The following is an 18,256-nucleotide window of genomic DNA, read 5'->3' as shown; positions in this document are numbered from 1 at the left end:
AATGGGAGAAATTGGAAAGGTAACACTAAAACTAGAAGATAAGTATGTAGGTGCCTAGGAATAATTGGGAAATAGAACCATAGAACACTACAGCACAGAAAACAGGCCTGTGCTGAAACTTTATTCTACTAATCCCATTGAACTGCACCCAGTCCATAACCCTCCAGACCTCTCCCATCCATGTATCTATCCAATTTATTCTTAAAACTTAAGAGTGAGCCCGCATTTACCACGTCAGATGGCAGCTCGTTCCACACTCCCACCGCTCTCTGAGTGAAGAAGTTCCCCCTAATGTTTCCCCAGGGAAATGGTCAAACCAGAAGTACATAAGAGGACTGAATCGATCATGAAGACCTGCATTAAACCACACATGAATTATTGTGGAACTACATATTAATTACTGGAATTTTCCTGAGATTTTCAAATAAAAATTTTAATAAACAGCATATTTAAATATTTTAATTTTTATGATCGTAAATTTGCAATTGATTTTTTTTTCAACATTCACTTCTATACCATTTCTTTATTCATTTATGGGCACCTTTAAATGCAGTTTAAAGCATAAATGTTCTGGCAATAAAGACTACACAGCACCACCTGCTGCAGAGACTCGAATAAAACACAGTAACTTCATGGAGTAGTGGGTACCAGTCTGCCAGGGACATACATTCATTTATATGCAAAAAAAAATCAAAGCATGTAAAACACAACAGTTTATAGATAAATTCAGCTGGGAAAATGAATAAATGATACAACTGTTACAGATCTGTCAGGCGTGGAAACTATACACAAAGGTTGGTGCTTTCTGAAGTATCAGGAAAACACTTGAAAACACACAGGCGTTCTGCTGTGGGACTGATACAGCTGGATTCATATCGCTGGCAAGAGAGGGCTGCGGGTTGAATTACGGCATACTGTATCATTTGTGTCTGATACATCATAGAATTCGCAGACTATTAGCCATCTTTAGGCTTCATGCACAGTTGTGCAAGAAATCAGACTGTCAATAACAATCCCTCACAACCTTTAAGAACATGAGAATGTGGAAACCAAATGCAATTTATAAAACTACAGAAAGAATTAGCATGGTGATATATTGTAACTAAATACATGCTTCCACTTCATAAAGTAAGATAATTCTTACTGTAATCTACATAGGATTAAATTAGAAATCTCAGTCACCAGGTGTCAGACATCTAGAAAATTCTGGCTTCCCTCAATGGACATAATTTTATTGCCAAAATAATTTAAAACAAAAGTTAAAAGATTAATAACATAAATAAAACAGGAAATCTGAAGTAAAAACAGAAAATGCTGGAAGCACTCAGCAGGTCAGGCAGTATCTGTGGTAAGAAAAACAGTTTCAGCTCTGATGAAGAGTCTTCAACCTGAAACATTAACCTTGTTTCTCATTCCACAAGTGCTGCCTGACTTGCTGTGTGTTTCCAGTATTTTCTGTATTTATTACAAAAGATTAATCAATCTTCTGCTCAATCTACCCTAATTTCCCAATATTTGTGGAGCCATTGGATCCTTGGACTTGCACACCAAGGTACCTTTGTTCCTCAAAATTCCCTCATGCCCTAAGTATATGTCCTACCCTTAGTTGACCCTCAAAATGCATCACCTCACACTCATTAGGAATAAATTCCATCTGCCATTGCCCAGCCCAATTCACTAGCTGATCAGTATCATTCTGTGGCCTAAGAATATCCTCCTCACTATTAACAATATATATTTCCATATGTTTTATTCATTTCTCCACCAGTATATCAGGCCTTTTTTGTACCTTACTTTTAACTTAGGATCTACTAAAATTACAACATTGTGGGAATTGTGGATCTAGCAATATCAAGCCTATAACACAATGGGCTGGATTGTTAGACCTGGTATTACTCTTGAGGACTCTGGACCCTTCTTGAATATCCTCATAGTTTCTCACCACCTTTACAGACACTTCAAGGATCTGAGATCTCCCATAGGCTCTGGCACCTTTCTCAGCCATGCCCTACCTTTCACTCACCCAATCCCAGACCCAGACTCACTTGTTCCGGCAGCAGATCTTACAAACCAATCACCTTCCTGGATTGGAGCATTGAACTGCAGTGCATTAAGTGATGGACACAAGGTGAAATGCTCCACAAACATGAATCATGGCATAATTTAAATGTTTCACAAAAGTATACAAAGTTTAAAGGCATTGTCCCCCAGAAGCAAATATGCCTATTAACGTTTGCAAATTCCCACAATTAATATAATGAACATTAATTCTCCACAGTTTTGTTAATCTTGTTCACAACTCAGCCGCAATTGCTTGATGCTTAGGTAGGACTTTATGTCTGACCAAAAAGATTAAGTCTTTAAAAGCTCCAGTTTATCATTTACTATACAACTGGATATCATCAATGATCAATACCAGTGCAAATTCTCTAATTTAACAATCTGTCCTGAACGCATGGTAGCCAGTATTTCTTAATCTCCATTCCCATCTCTGTTAGAACCAACAAATTATAAACCCTGTGATATCTTCTCATTTGTAATGCTCCAGGCGTTAACACAAATGGCTGAAGCTGCTTGATTTGACTCAAGAGCCAGTCCTGCCACCTGCAGTCCCCATCAAACTAGAGTTACCTGAGCAAGTGTAGAGGCCAGAAAGCGTCTGATGAGATGTGGTAGGGCCTCAGTGGTGAGTGAGCCTCAGGCGTCACTGATGTGAGGTTTCATCTCCTATAACATTCAGATGGCCTTTTGCAGGAGGGAATCTGGGTTTTGGGCTTTGCCCCCTGTCAAAGCCAGCACTAAACTTTTCCAATGTCTTTGATTTTGGAGGCATTTTAAAAGTGTTACAATGAAATTAAGTATTTCACAAAAAATTTAAATTGTGTAAAAGTAAAAATAGAGATATGGTAAAATTAATTAAAACATACTGAAATGCAAAAAAATTAGCATAAAATAAGTAAAAAACAAACAACAACCTTTCTCTTCCTCCTAACCTCCAGGCTGGAATGGACCAGTTGGGCCAAAGGGCCTGCTTCTGTGCTGTATGACTCTATGACTCTGTGGAATACTGCATTCATGTGAGTGGGGTTCCAATCCAACACTAGGTCTGAGTTGCAGAGGACCGAAGAGGTGGGAACTTCAGCACGCAATGTAGTATAAGGGGTCCAGTGACAAAACGGAGTGACAGATGTGCCCTTATCTTTTACTCAGCACATCCTGGACTTAGAGCAGATCCATGTGTATCCGGGGCTTCCTTATCTGAGAGTGACTGATCCCTGGCAGTATCCTTCAGGTCTGCTGGCCATAGCCAACTTGACCTAGCCCATCTGGGAGGCGTTGATTTCTTCCTCCATCTAAATCTTGTCCTCCATTGCTCCTTGCCACTCCTGATTCTTTTTGTATCTTGTTTTCCCTTTTTCCTGCCACTTTCCTCTCCCTACTCCTGCCAATACTTATTATTTGTTTTTTATATTACCTTGATAACCATCAACTGATAAGAAACAATGTAAAGTGTACTAACTATCTCTATTTTTTTAATTCTGATTTTGTAAACCTTGGTAATGTTTCCTCTATTTTGGTGTTCAGTGGGAGGGCGTCCCATCTCTGGTGGTCCCCTGGCAATATTTCCACCCAGCTCTCCCCTTTGCTCCACCATCACATCCAGGAAGTCCATGGGTTTGCCCCAAACACTTGTTTCTGAATGTCAGTCTGATCCTTCAGATAACTGAGAGTTGTCTAATTGTATCCCTGGTGTGAACTGATGAACTGTTTCCACCCAGATTTACCAGTTTGAAGCTTGAGTGAGTTTCCTCCTATTCAGTTGCACTCTGTTCTGACTAAACCGCATATCTCAATGCTTCTTGTCTTTATATCATTACTTTTAGCTTAATCTTGTCTTATGTGCTTGGCAGTTTTGCGATTTCCTCATTATTATAGTTGCTATATTGTTACTTTCTACAAAATTTCATTTTTTTATTCTATTTCCTCTGGTTTCTCTCCTCTTTGTATCTTGATGTTTCTGCGACACAATACTTCTCTTTATTCTTCCTTTACCTTGCAACTGACTCACTCTAGGAGCTACATGAAACAAAATTGATTCCTGACATTGTGACATTAATTTCAAAGGTAATATCTTTTTTAACTGATCAAGTATTGGAATGTTGTGCTTTGATTTGAGTATGTTACTGAAAGAACTGGATCAAACAGCCACTCTCAGTCACTGAGTTGTGGTCAGTGCTATGGAATTAACAGCTGCTGGAGGCTTTACTCCATCCAGCAGCACCTGAGGAGTTAAGCAACCAAGCAAGTGCCTTATGACAACCTGCTTTCAGCAGGACCATGCAAAGACCACAATTAAATCAAAGACAAAAGAATCACTTTATGTAAGGATGAACCTGGATCATGCCACAGACAAAATCAACCTCTGTTCACGTTGAGAGCTCAGTTTAAACCTAACATTACATCATCAGATTAAAATCTCCTTTAACTGCCAAGTATGGTGGTATTACACAATACGGTGTTTCAATCCAGCTCTAAATCCAAAAGTATCGTACAGAATACCATAAGATGTGTTGGTGTAGGAAAGGCATGAGTTGAAGGGAGGTGAGGCTGCAACAGTGGTGAGAGGAGAAAATGCGGAGTGTGAAAATAGGTAAAGAAGGTGTGGTGAAGTGTGGAGTATTGATTGCAGGAGATAGCACAGAAGTATTGTGAACAGTGAAACTGTGCTGAGGGGTAAGATTTTGACTTGGACAACTGTGGTGAAGCTATTGAATTTATTTCAACACTGCAGACAAATATGGACTCTAATCTTCTCAGTAGAGTGTTGTCCTGGAGGGCAAACAATCTTTCTCCTCCTGTCCACCTCCAAGTAGGGCCTCAAGCTGACAGTCCCATTTCAGTCCCGGTGGATTACAAATCAACTGTAACTTGGTATCAATCAACCAAACTTGCTTCAACTGATCATGTGGAAAACAATATGGGGAAATGGAAGTGTTGCACTGATGCTGAAGGAGGTGACCTCATGGGTTGAAGTTCCTCAGAGTCCAAACACAGTATTGAAAGGACGTCAGCCACCATCTTACTCTGCTACGTGTGCCGTGATACAGCTGAATACTGGCTCCCTTCCCAATATTGCTGAATATAAAACCATTTTTGAATATTAAGTATACACTCCATATCAAAGAACAAAAAAAGAAACAATTGCAAAATATTTCCCAAAATATATTGGGAATCCTTGTTTGCAAAAGTTTTTTTTAAAGCAATTAGACAGGAAGAGTGAGTAATGGTAACAACTTAAACACTAACTGTAATGGGAAAGGGTTTTCAGTAATACTTCGATGACAGCTAAGCACCTACTTAAATTTGTTTTTAGGACTTAAAATTATCGTTCATATGAATGTGCCACTCGTGAAACAAGACCATCATGATAAAAGTTGTCAAACTGTACCTGAGGGTCTCTTTTACACATGATTATCTTTTGCCATAACCGAAAAATCTGTAATTTCTTTTTTAAAAATCGTACTCTTGTAAACTGTACACTTGGATATGAAAATATGTTAATTAATTAATGCAATTTGTTAACTCCAATATTCATAGTTCATTCATGTTTGTAATGTGTCAACTTTTGTTACTGTTGATCACAGAACTTTCTTCAACTTACTCCAGTGCACAACCAATTATTTTTCAGGGTGGAGTGCAGTAATCTAACCCATACATATATGAATTGCACCTGATGAGAACATACCTATGTGCATAAATGCTTCTGTACACCTCAAAGCTTCTGTGCACATAAGATGGACACGTATTAACTCAACAGTTTTGGAACTCCACTCTGATCATTTGCTAACCTACGCTTAAATCATGAGTATCTCCTTAAATGGGATTCACAGTGGCTTCTAACAAAAGATGCTGACACCCCATTCTAACTTTTGAGATTGGGCCATTGAAATAATTTGGATATATGGCCATATCTGCAGGGATCACGTGTCCTCTCAAAATGCTGGGTCATTGGAGCAATGCCCTACTGCTCTGACTGTAGAACAAAGGTGTCTTTCCTTCCAAGTACAGTTCCTTGTCTTCTGGTGTTTGTGAAAAATGTAAAAAGCAACCCTCTCTGAGTTCCATTGGGCGTTCACCTGAATTTATTTAGGGTTGGGAACAAACCGGGCACTTTCCCAATCCATTCAGTAGACTGGTGGCAGTTGGTGAGAACCTGTCTCTTACTTCTCAAATTTGGGCAGTAGCACACTCAAGTTCCGAAGATCTTCACACCTCCCCTCAAGCAGACAGTTCACCCCAGTGGACTCTGACTCCCCACTCAAATTCCAATCAAATGTCAAATTGCTTTCAAGTTCTATTTAAAATGTGGTAAATTTAATGGCCATTGAAGCAAGATTGAAAGTTTGACTGCCTCAACATTCTAGTCTATCAACTTAGTTAAAAATAACAATTGTTCAAATACTAAATTCAAAGACACATGCACAATGTCAAATACCAGATCAGCTTCTGAATTTTTGTAATTTCAGAGAAATAAAAATAAATCTGTGTCAATAAACAGTAAGTGGAGGCTCAGCTCGAAGGCTTTTTACTGAGAGAAATGCTTATGATAATTATAAATTATGCATTGCTTGGGATGGATTTTCACTTTCAGTGATACCACGACATGAGCAGCTGTGGATCAGATATGTCATTTCCTTGAATATTTTCTCAAATAATGAATATTTCTTCTACATGTGGCGACTCACCGTCTAGTCGGGCGAACCGGCTCGGCAGTTGGGTCGCGCGGCGTCGGAGCGACGAGGCCCAAGATGGCGGCGGGCCTCGTCTTTCCGAGCGACGGGGAGAACCAGCGCGCGGGAAAGTCCTGATGACATAGGACTTACATCATTGCCGGTTGTTTTGGGCGGGAACATTCTCCCTTAAAGGGCCCGCGCAAGGCGGGAAAATAAACCAGTTCTGTTTGGCAATCCTCCGAGTAGAGTCTTGTTTTATTCCGCGGTAGCAACCGCTACATTAGTGACCCCGACGGTCCAAACGGATTTTGGACCCGCGAAATGGACGACAGCGCAGCAGCCAACGCAGTGGCCCTCAAGCTGCCCACCTTTTGGTCACTTCGGCCCAGCGTCTGGTTTGACCAGGCCGAAGCGCAATTCCACCTTCGGCAGATCACCTCCGACTCCACGAAGTACTACCATGTGGTTAGCTCTCTGGACCAGGAGACAGCCGCCCAGGTTGGAGACTTCATCCAGTCACCTCCGGAGGAAGATAAGTACCCGGCTTTCAAAGACCTTTTGATCCGGACCTTCGGCCTCTCCCGTCGTGAGCGCGCCGCCCGCCTGCTTCATCTGGATGGCCTGAGGGACAGATCCCCATCCGCCCTAATGAATGAGATGCTGGCATTGGCCGAGGGACACAAGCCATGCCTGATGTTCGAACAGGCCTTCCTCGAACAGCTCCCCGATGACATCCACTTGTTGTTAGCTGACGCCGACTTCGGCAACCCCCGTGAGGTGGCCACCCGGGCAGATGTCCTGTGGAGGGCCAAGCGCGAGAGCGGTTCGTCCATCAGTCAAATCACCAGGCCGCGAGCCCAACGCCCGCCTCGCCCGGCCCCAGCAACCGAGCAGCCACGCCCCAGGAACGCAGACGACGACACGGGTGACCAGCTGTGCTTCTACCATCAGAGGTGGGGTGCGGAGGCCCGTCGATGCCGCCCACCCTGCAAGTTTCAGGGAAACGCCAGGGCCAGCCGCCACTGATGGCTACGGCGGCTGGCCGCCGACAGAGCCTCCTCTTCGTTCAGGACAAGAAATCTGGACGGCGTTTCCTCGTTGATACTGGAGCGGAGGTCAGTATTTTGCCCCCGACAGGCCGTGACACTCGTGACAGGCCACCAGGTCCTCTACTCAATGCCGCCAACGGTACAACGATACGGTCTTTCGGCACCCGTACGCTTCAATTACACTTTGGCGGCAGCCGTTTTACCTGGACCTTTACCCTTGTCACCGTCACCCGACCACTCCTAGGAGCCGATTTCCTTCGGGCCCACAACCTGTTAGTCGACCTGCGAAGGAAGCGGTTAGTCCACTCTAGCACTCTCCGGACCTATCCCCTGGGAGAAATCAGCCCACCAGCCCCGCGCCTGGACTCCATTTCCCTTCCTGGCGATGATTTCGCCAAGCTCCTAGCCGAATTCCCATCGATTTTGGCACCTTCGTTTACAAATTCTAGGCCCATACACGGGGTACGACACCACATCATTACCACAGGGCCACCCCTTCATGCCCATGCACAACGATTACCTCCAGACAAGCTCCGCCTGGCAAAGGAAGAGTTCCATCACATGGAGGAGCTGGGGATCGTTCGCAGGTCAGACAGCCCCTGGGCCTCCCCCCTGCACATGGTCCCCAAAGCCACCGGAGGGTGGAGGCCCTGCGGCAACTACCGCAGGCTGAATGACGCCACCACCCCGGACCGCTATCCCATCCCTCACATCCAGGACTTCGCAGCGAACTTACACGGGGCCCGCATCTTTTCCAAAGTGGATCTCGTTAGGGGATACCACCAAATCCCGGTCCATCCGGATGACGTCCCCAAAACTGCGATTATCACCCCATTCGGCCTGTTCGAATTCCTTCGGATGCCGTTCGGCCTTAAGAACGCCGCGCAGACCTTCCAGCGGCTGATGGACGCGGTAGGCCGAGACCTGGACTTCGTGTTCATTTACTTGGACGACATACTGATCGCCAGCCGTAACCGCCAGGAACACCTTTCCCACCTACGCCAGCTGTATTCCTGCCTCTGCGATTTCGGCCTCACGATCAACCCGTCCAAGTGCCAATTCGGACTTGACTCTATCGATTTCCTCGGCCACAGAATCACCAGCGACAGGGCAACACCCCTACCCGCCAAGGTGGATGCTATCCGCCATTTTGCCCGCCCCGACACAGTCAAAGGCCTACAGGAATTCCTTGGGATGGTCAACTTTTACCATCGTTTCATCCCTGCAGCAGCCCGTATCATGCGCCCTCTGTTCTCGCTGCTGGCTGGTAAGGGCAAGGACATCACCTGGACTGACGAGGCTGCGGCTGCTTTCGTTAAGGCCAAAGACGCCCTGGCAGATGCCACGATGCTGGTACACCCCAGGACTGACGTCCCGACTGCCCTCACGGTAGACGCGTCCAACACCGCGGTAGGTGGGGTACTGGAACAGCTACTCGAAGGCCGCTGGCAACCTTTGGCATTTTTCAGCAAGCACCTTAGACCGCCCGAACTGAAGTACAGCGCTTTTGATCAGGAACTTCTAGCACTGTATCTGGCGGTCCGGCATTTCCGATACTTTCTAGAAGGCAGGCCTTTCACCGCTTTCACCGATCATAAGCCTCTGTCCTTTGCCTTCTCCAAAGTCTCCGATCCCTGGTCAGCTCATCAGCAGAGACATTTATCCTACATTTCCGAGTTCACAACTGACATTCAACACGTCTTCGGAAAGGATAATGTCATTGCTGATGCACTTTCCAGACCAACCATCCACAACCTATCCTTGGGTGTCGACTACACGGCCCTAGCTGACGCACAGCAAGCCGATGACGAACTGCCCAGCTACAGAACCGCAGTCTCGGGACTGCAGCTCCGAGATTTCTTGGTTGGTCCAGGTCAGCGGACCCTACTTTGCGACGTTGCGACTGGTCAGCCGCGCCCTATAGTCCCTGCAGCCTGGCGGAGACGCGTTTTTGACTCGGTACATGGGCTGGCGCACCCGTCCATCAGATCTACTGTCTGACTGGTCGCCAGCAAGTTTGTCTGGCATGGCCTGCGCAAACAGGTCAGTGAGTGGGCCAGGACTTGTCCGCACTGCCAGACGTCAAAAATCCAGCGACATACCAAGGTCCCACCACAGCAGTTCGAGCCTACCCGTAGGAGGTTCGACCATATACACGTCAACCTCGTGGGCCCTCTGCCGGTTTCAAGAGGAGCCCGGTACCTCCTTACCATCGTGGACCGGTTCACGAGGTGGCCTGAGGCAACCCCCCTGACTGACATCACAACTGATTCCTGCGCCCGGGCGCTGCTCACAACTTGGGTCTCACGTTTTGGCGTTCGGGCCCACATCACTTCAGACAGAGGCACCCAATTCACTTCCAGTCTCTGGGCTGCATTAGTGAACCTGCTCGGGACGCAGCTGCACACCACCACGGCCTACCATCCTCAATCAAACGGGTTGGTGGAACGTTTTCACCGCCATCTGAAATCAGCCTTGATGGCTCGCCTGAAGGGTCCTAACTGGGTTGACGAGCTGCCTTGGGTCCTGCTCGGCATACGCACTGCCCCCGAAGAAGACCTCCGCACTTCGTCAGCTGAGCTTGTATACGGGGCGCCACTAGTTGTCCCCGGGGATTTCATACCTGCCCTTCGGGACCAAGGGGAACAACCCCCAGCAGTCCTACAAAGACTGCGCGAGAAGCTTGGCACCTTGGCCCCGATTCCCACCTCACGGCATGGTCTAGCCCCATCCTGCCAGCCCAAGGAACTACGGGACTGTAAGTTTGTTTTCGTTCACAGGGGCACACCTCGGGTGCCATTGCAACGACCATATGAAGGACCGTTCCGAGTCATACGGAATAACGGATCCACTTTTATTTTGGACATTGGAGGCAGGGAACAGGTTTTCACGGCGGACCGCCTCAAACCGGCCCATTTGGATCTGCAACAGCCTGTCGAGGTTGCCACGCCACGACGCAGAGGCCGCCCCCCTAAGCGGCAGCTGGCACAGCCCACGGACCTTGGGGACTGTCTCACCGGTTCTGGGGGGGGTTGTGTGGAGACTCACCGTCTAGTCGGGCGAACCGGCTCGGCAGTCGGGTCGTGCGGCGTCGGAGCGACGAGGCCCAAGATGGCGGCGGGCCTCGTCTTTCCGAGCGACGGGGAGAACCAGCGCACGGGAAAGTCCTGATGACGTAGGACTTACGTCATTGCCAGTTGTTTTGGGCGGGAACATTCTCCCTTAAAGGGCCCGCGCAAGGCGGGAAAATAAACCAGTTCTGTTTGGCAATCCTCCGAGTAGAGTCTTGTTTTATTCCACGGTAGCAACCGCTACATACCTATGATTAATGAAACAGGCAAAGAAAAAGGATCATCTTCAGATTGATAAACCAAATTGCCATTAGAGTCAAATTTATATTCTGAGTATGATGCTCAACAAACTTTGGCCTTTTTAAATGTAAAACACATCCTAGGTTCATATAAAATCACCTACCATGACTAATTGAATGCTTTCATCTGATATCCTGTATATACAGTTAACCTGTGTGCCACTAAGTAGCTTGGCAAGAAACGTCACACTTTCAAGTTGGTTTTCTGCAAACCACAGATAAAAAAAGAACTTTACAAACCTTTGAACCACAGCTCACTTCCCATCCTACCTAAAAAAAGTCAATTGCAATACATTTTGCATTTTGTTTTCTAAATTGTGCTGCTGGCTCCAAATGGAAATTGGTTCCTGATTTACTGCATTTAAATGAATGAAATTGCACAGCATCAGAAAGTTGTACTTAGAATTACATTAGATTAGGCTCTATTTAATTGTACTGGACTACAATACCAATCTGAATATTATTCTATGACAATTCTATGCATAATTTTAACTTGTGAATCCAGTGCTTCACTGAAATAGTTGCCCATTGCCTGCAGTATTTGGAATCACAATACCCAAAGGGTGCAGTTTGCCTTGATCTGGATGACCAGATTAGATGGATACTTACTGAAATTCTATGCAAGAATATAGGTTTATGTGATATTAGTAAAAACACTTGATCAATATTCAGGTATTAAAGGTGAATTATATATTTGCCATATATCAATATAAAATAATCACTACTTTGCAAAGAGTGTAAAAATCTCTACTGACAACTCTTTTGAGCTTCATTCTAGGTGGATCCCACAAATCAGTACAAAGGGTTGGAACACTATTTCACATAACAGACTCTAAATCTGGTAAGTCTTCTAATATATAGTTATATCAGCAATAACGTTTCACTTTGACACAAGTGACTTCACCAGTTAGTGACTTCTGTACTTCAATTAAGTAGTATAGCCTCCAGCTTTAGTGCTTAATCAACACAGGAATCATTTATTGCTTCATAAAATCCTGACAAGTGCACCTATTTGTGTTTTATTTTTCCTTTTGTTTTGGAAGTAAATTGAAATTGGATCAATATTCTGGTTCAGACTACAAGTGATAGAAATATAAACTGAGTAGAACAATAATTATTTTAATGGATTAGAATAACAAAATTGATGTCTGTGGGATTGCTGAACCAATGGCAGCACAGAATCAAACTGAGCAACAGAAAACTGAAGGTAGATCAACCAGTTGTTTCTCATATTGGAGGGAAATGTGCTCTGGTGTTCCCCAGGGGTTGGGTGGTGTGGTCAGTGGGGTGGGGGTGGGTTGGTGGTTGGTGTCAATGTTGCTTCCATTGTTTTTTTTTACGTGCATTCATGACTTGAGTGTGAAAGTTAGCAGATGACGCCTAATGTAGGAATGCAATAGGTAGTGTGAAATGTTTCAGGATTAGATAGACAGAGTTGGATAATGTGCAGACACAGCACAGATAAAAAAATAATTCAAGTTGTGCGAAACAATACACTTTGGAAGGAAGAATGAAAAGAGGAAGTGAAAACCAAATATTAAAAGGTGTGGATATATGTGCACAGGTCTTCACTGGTAACAGATAAATAGAAAAAGTTGATAAGGGGGAATACAACATAAGGACATAAGAACGTAGGAAGATAGGAACAGGAGTAGGCCACTCGGTCCCTCAAGCTTGCCCCCGCCATTCAATGTTATCAACTCCTCTGCTTTGTCAATTCCCGAATCTTGTAAAAATGTATCTACCTCTTTTTGAAGTACCTCCAGTGATCTAGTCTCCACAACCCTCAGGTGTAGGGAATTCCAGAGATTCACTGCCTTCTGTGAGAAGAAATTCCCACACATCTCAGTTTTAAGTAACTGGCCCCTTGTCTTGCAGCTATGTTACCTCATTCTAGACTCTCTCTCTGGTGAAAACATCTCAACGTCCATCTTGTCACAGCCCCTTAGAACCTTAAATGTTTAAATAACATCATCCTTCATTCTTCTAAATGCTAAAGAATGTGGAATTCCTTTAGCTGCTCCTGATAGGATCAACCACTCATCCCAGGAATGAGCCCAATTAATCTCTTTGCACCATCTCCAATGCTAGTATATTCCTTTTTAAATAAAAGAACCAAAACGGTACACAGTACTCCACGTGTGGCCTCACTCATACCCTGTAAAATTCTGACAATGCTTTTCTATTGCTAAAATCCAACCCTCTTGCAATAAAGGCCAATATGATCTTTGCCTTCCTAATGACTTGTTGCAACTTGCATTCAGCAACTCGTGCACTAGAACACCTTGCTCACTCTGTACTTTTCTCATCTGTAGTCTTCCTCCATTTAGAAAGTATTTTACCTTCTGATTCTTCTTACCGATGTATGTGGCCTCACGATTTCCCATATTAAACTCCATTTGCCAAGATTCCATTCACTCACTCAAGATATCTAATTCCAGAGTCCACATATGCTCATTGCAACATGTTGTGAACGCAGTCCAGTCTATCATGAAAACCAGCCTCCCCTCCACTGACTTTGTCTACATTTCCCAATGCCTCGGGAAAGCAGCCAACATAATCAAGGATCCCTCCCACCCAGTCATTCCCTCTAATACCCCCTCCCATCGGGCAGAAGATACAAAAGTTTGAGAATACGTACCACCAGGCTCAAGGACAGCTTCTACCACACTATTATCAGACTCTTGAATGGACCTCTTAGACGATAAAGATGAACTCTTGATTTCTCAATCTAACTCGCCGTGGCCTTTGCAGTTTATTTATACCTGCACCACACTTTCTCTGTAAGTTTAACACTACGTTCTGCATTTTTTTTTCTTTTGTACAACCTCGACATAGTTATGTATGGAATGATCTGTCTAGATGACAGCTTTTCACTGCACCAATTACCAATCTACCACGTCATCAGCAGACTTGGATGCCTTACACTATTTGCCTTCCTCCAGGTCACTAATATAAATCATAAATTTGGTAAATTGGTATTATTGTCACAGGTACCGAGGTATGGTGAAAAACTTGTCTTACATACCGTTCATACAGATCAATTTATTATAACGGTGAATTGAGTTAGTCCAAGGTAAAACAATAACAGAATGCAGAATATAGTGTTACAGTTACAGAGAAAGTGCAGTGCAGGTAGACATTGTACAAGGTCGTAATGAGGTAGATTGTGATGTCAAGGGTCCATCTTGTCATACTAGGGGACCGTTCAAAAGTCTTATAACCGCAGGATAGAAGCTGTCCTTGAGCCTAGTGGTACGTATGAGCCTGGTGGTACTTAAATAATTCAGGGTCGAGAACTGAACCTTGTGGCACTCCACATGTTACAAGATGTTGGTTTTATATGCAGTAGCAAAGAAATGGAAATGGGCTATTTGGATATTTTAATAAGATGTCACATGAAGGGGCACTGTGTGAGATAGGGCGTTGAGAGACATATATTAGCGTGGATGGAGGAGTTGGCTAACAGATACCAAGGATAAATGGATCATATTCACTTTGTCAAACTGTAGTGTGTGTGGTACCACAGAGATCGCTGTCTCAGCTTCAGTTATTGACGATCTTTATGAATGACTGAAGAGAGAGGACCATGTAATATTTCCAAGTTTGCCGATGAGACAGAACTAGGAGGGAAGCTAAGCAGGCTTGACAGCCAGAGTCTGCATGAGGATACAGACAGATTAAACAAACAGGCAAGAAGATGACAGATAGGGTAGAATAACATGGGGAAATGTGAGATTATTCATTCTGACAGGAAAAGTAAAAAAAAACGGAATACTTTAAAGTGTTATAGACTATTGCATTTTGCTGACCAGAAGGATTTGGCTGTCCTTGCACACAATCAAAGCTAACAAGAGGACACAGCAAGTAATGAGCAAGGCAAATACTAAAAGGGGTATGGAGGGAGAGGAAGGACGTTTTGCTGGAATTGTGCAGGCCTTTAGGTTTTGTTTTCCATACCAAAGAGAGTAACTAATACAACAATGGTTTACTGGATTGATCCCTGGGATGAGGGGGTTGTTGACTGTCCATCTTCCCTTCCCGTGCCCAATGTTAGCAGGTAAAGAAACTTGGCATGTTCCCTTTGACACTCACCAACTTATATTGATGCACCATAGAAAGCATCCTATCTGGATGCACCATGGCTTGATATGGCAACTGCTCTGCCCAGGACCGCAAGAAACTGCAAAGAGTTGTGGATACAGCCCAGTGTGTCACGGAAACCAGCCTCCCCTCCATGGACTCTGTCTATACCTCTCGCTGCCTTGGTGAAGCAGCCAACATAATCAAAGACCCTCCACCCACCCGAGTCATTCTCTCTTTTCTCCTTTCCCGTCAGGCAGAAGATACAGGAGCCTGAGGGCACATACCACCAGGCTCAAGGACTGCTTCTATCCCAAGGTGATAAGACTATTGATGAGATGGACTCTTGACCTCACAATCTACCTGGTTATGATCTTGCACCTTATTGTCTACCTGCACTGCACTTCCCTGTAGCTGTGACACTTTACTCTGTACTGTTATTGCTTTTACCTGTACTACCTCAATGCACTCCGTACTAACTCAATGTATCTGCACTGTGTAATGAATTGATCTGTACGATCAGTATGCAAGACAAGTTTTTCACTGTACCTCAGTACAAGTGACAATAATAAACCAATACCAATACCAATACCAATAACATTAATAGTTCTTTCTCACATGATTCTCCTTACAACCTTTCTAATCTGCCATCATCAGGCTGCTCCTAAAAATTCCCACCCTTTGTCTCTGCTCTCCCTGAGCTATAAGCCATATCCAACTCATCTTTTTTTAATACAAAGTCTTTGACAGTTTGGTTGCCTCCTAAATCACTGTGCATATTTCCTACAGTTCTATGTTTGAATCCCTGCACTCCAATCCTCCCACCATACTGAAGTGACTCCCGCCATCATGATGACTGACTTTCTTTATGGCCTTGACTGTAGTAAACCATCCTTCCCCATCCTTCTCCACCCATCTTCAGCCTTCAACACAGTTGACCCTAACATTCCCTGTCAATGCCACTCCACTTCCCTTTTTATTTATTGAGTTGTAGCCAGACAATCTCCTGCAAGCACTTCTCTCCCCACTCCTGCACCAGTACGTCTGGGCCTCTCTTCTCCTTCCTCTCCCTTGCCCTCCCACCCAACATCTATTTCTCATATATCACTCAGCAATATTGTTCAAATGTTCAAGAACACAATAACACAAGAAAATAGGAGTAGGAGTAGGAGTAGGAGTAGGAGTAGGCCATCAGGCCTTTCAAGCCTGCCCTGCTATTTAATACGATTGTGGCTGATCTATGCTGGCCCCAGCTTCTCTTTGTCATTTTTCCATACCCCCCTATTCCTCAATCTATGAAGTATTTATCCACCTCCACTTTAAATGCTTCTAATGCTTCATCTTTCACCACCCACTGGGGCAGAGAATTCCAGAGATCCACTGCCCTCTGCAAGAAGAAATTTCTACATACCCCAGACTTAAATAACTGTCCCCTTATCTTGTAATTATGTCTCCTTATTGGAGATTCTACCATTAGTGGAAACATCTCAACATCTACCCTGTCAAGCCCCCTTTGGATCGTTATGTTTGAATAAAGTTTTCTAAGTTCTTCTAAACTCTGGAGAATTGTGTCAGGTCATTACTCCATTCCACCCATATCCTTCCTTGGGTGGTGAGTCTACCTCCACTGTTCTCACTTACTGAACTAATAGACAGTTCATCTGGCTATATCAGATCATATCTCTGAACTAAACCTAATTATTAGTTCACACAAGCAGATGTAATCCTATAACATCCAGTTCTACTGAATTATTCTTGATGTTTCACTGAATGATGATCATAAATTTACTTGTCACCTGTTATGAAACTGACAATTTGGCTTCTAACACTTGTATTCTTGATCAAACTGTTTGTTTCATCTTCCTCATGAAGTTAGTGCTATAATTTCTCATATTTTACAAAATACCAAACAAAGTAAAAGAAACAAGGTCATCAAAGCACCAGGTAGAGCAGCCATTAACATAGTCATGATGTAGCAACACTGCTTATGAGGCACTCCTGCCAGATTGGAAAGTCTAAACATATCCACCTCATAACAGCTCATTTAAGTGTTTGATGGGTGCTCTTGGTAAAATAGCCCAGTGGATCTCCATTGCACACTGGCAAGATCTCTAGAACTAGTTATTTAAAGTTCTGTCTGCTCCCCTCAAAGATGTATTTCATTTTAGATTGGAAGGAAATCAGAAACAGAATGGGTCTGATGGATAGGACAGGCTGACAGAGTTGGTGAGGAGAAAAAGTACAGAAATTAGAAAAACCTGCATCTTACATCTATTTTGTAGTGTGCTTCAAAGGAGGGATAGGAGATTAAACGTTGATCGCAACCAATAGAACAAGATAATAGATCAGGTGGGCAAAGACTTGGTCAAAGAGGTAGGTTTGAAGCGGAGGCTTAAGGGGAGAGAAAGGGATGGAGAAGCAGAGTGGCTTGGGGTTAGAATTCCAAATATTGGGACCTAAATGGTGGAAGACCTGGCTGTCCATGATGGGTGTTGGGGTGTGGAGGGACTGCTTTGGAGAAATGTGTAAAATGAGAGGAATGCTGGATTCTCACAGATTGGAAGACTGTAGTGTGGCATGAGGCTACAGAGGAACTTAAACCCCTGCACCTGCCTATCACTATCTCTTATTCCCCTTTTCCTATCTTCAGTCCCGAAGAAGGGTCCTGACGTGAAACGTTGACCACCTGCTTTTCTCCATGGATGCTACCTGGCCTGCTGAGTCCCTCCAGCATCATCGTGTTTTTCAATTTAAACACAAGGATGTGAATTGTAAAGCTGAGCAAACAGAAGAGCAAAGCTGGCAGCACTAATGGGTGAGAACTATATAGAAGGAAACAGAGTAGAAGATGAACAGATGGACAACCCCACACAGTTGTTTTTTTTTCAGTAAAACCCTGGGAAATAAAACAATAAGGTTTCCATTTCTGGAGTTGAGATGCACTAGTTTTGTGGATGATTAATGGATGAAGCTATCAAAAAAGTAGGTTGACAGGTGTTTTCTCCAAAAGGTAGGGCAGC

This window comes from Pristis pectinata, chromosome 12, assembly GCF_009764475.1.
Source record: "Pristis pectinata isolate sPriPec2 chromosome 12, sPriPec2.1.pri, whole genome shotgun sequence".
Taxonomy (NCBI): Eukaryota; Metazoa; Chordata; class Chondrichthyes; order Rhinopristiformes; family Pristidae; genus Pristis; species Pristis pectinata.
Note: the sequence above shows the minus strand (reverse complement) of the source record.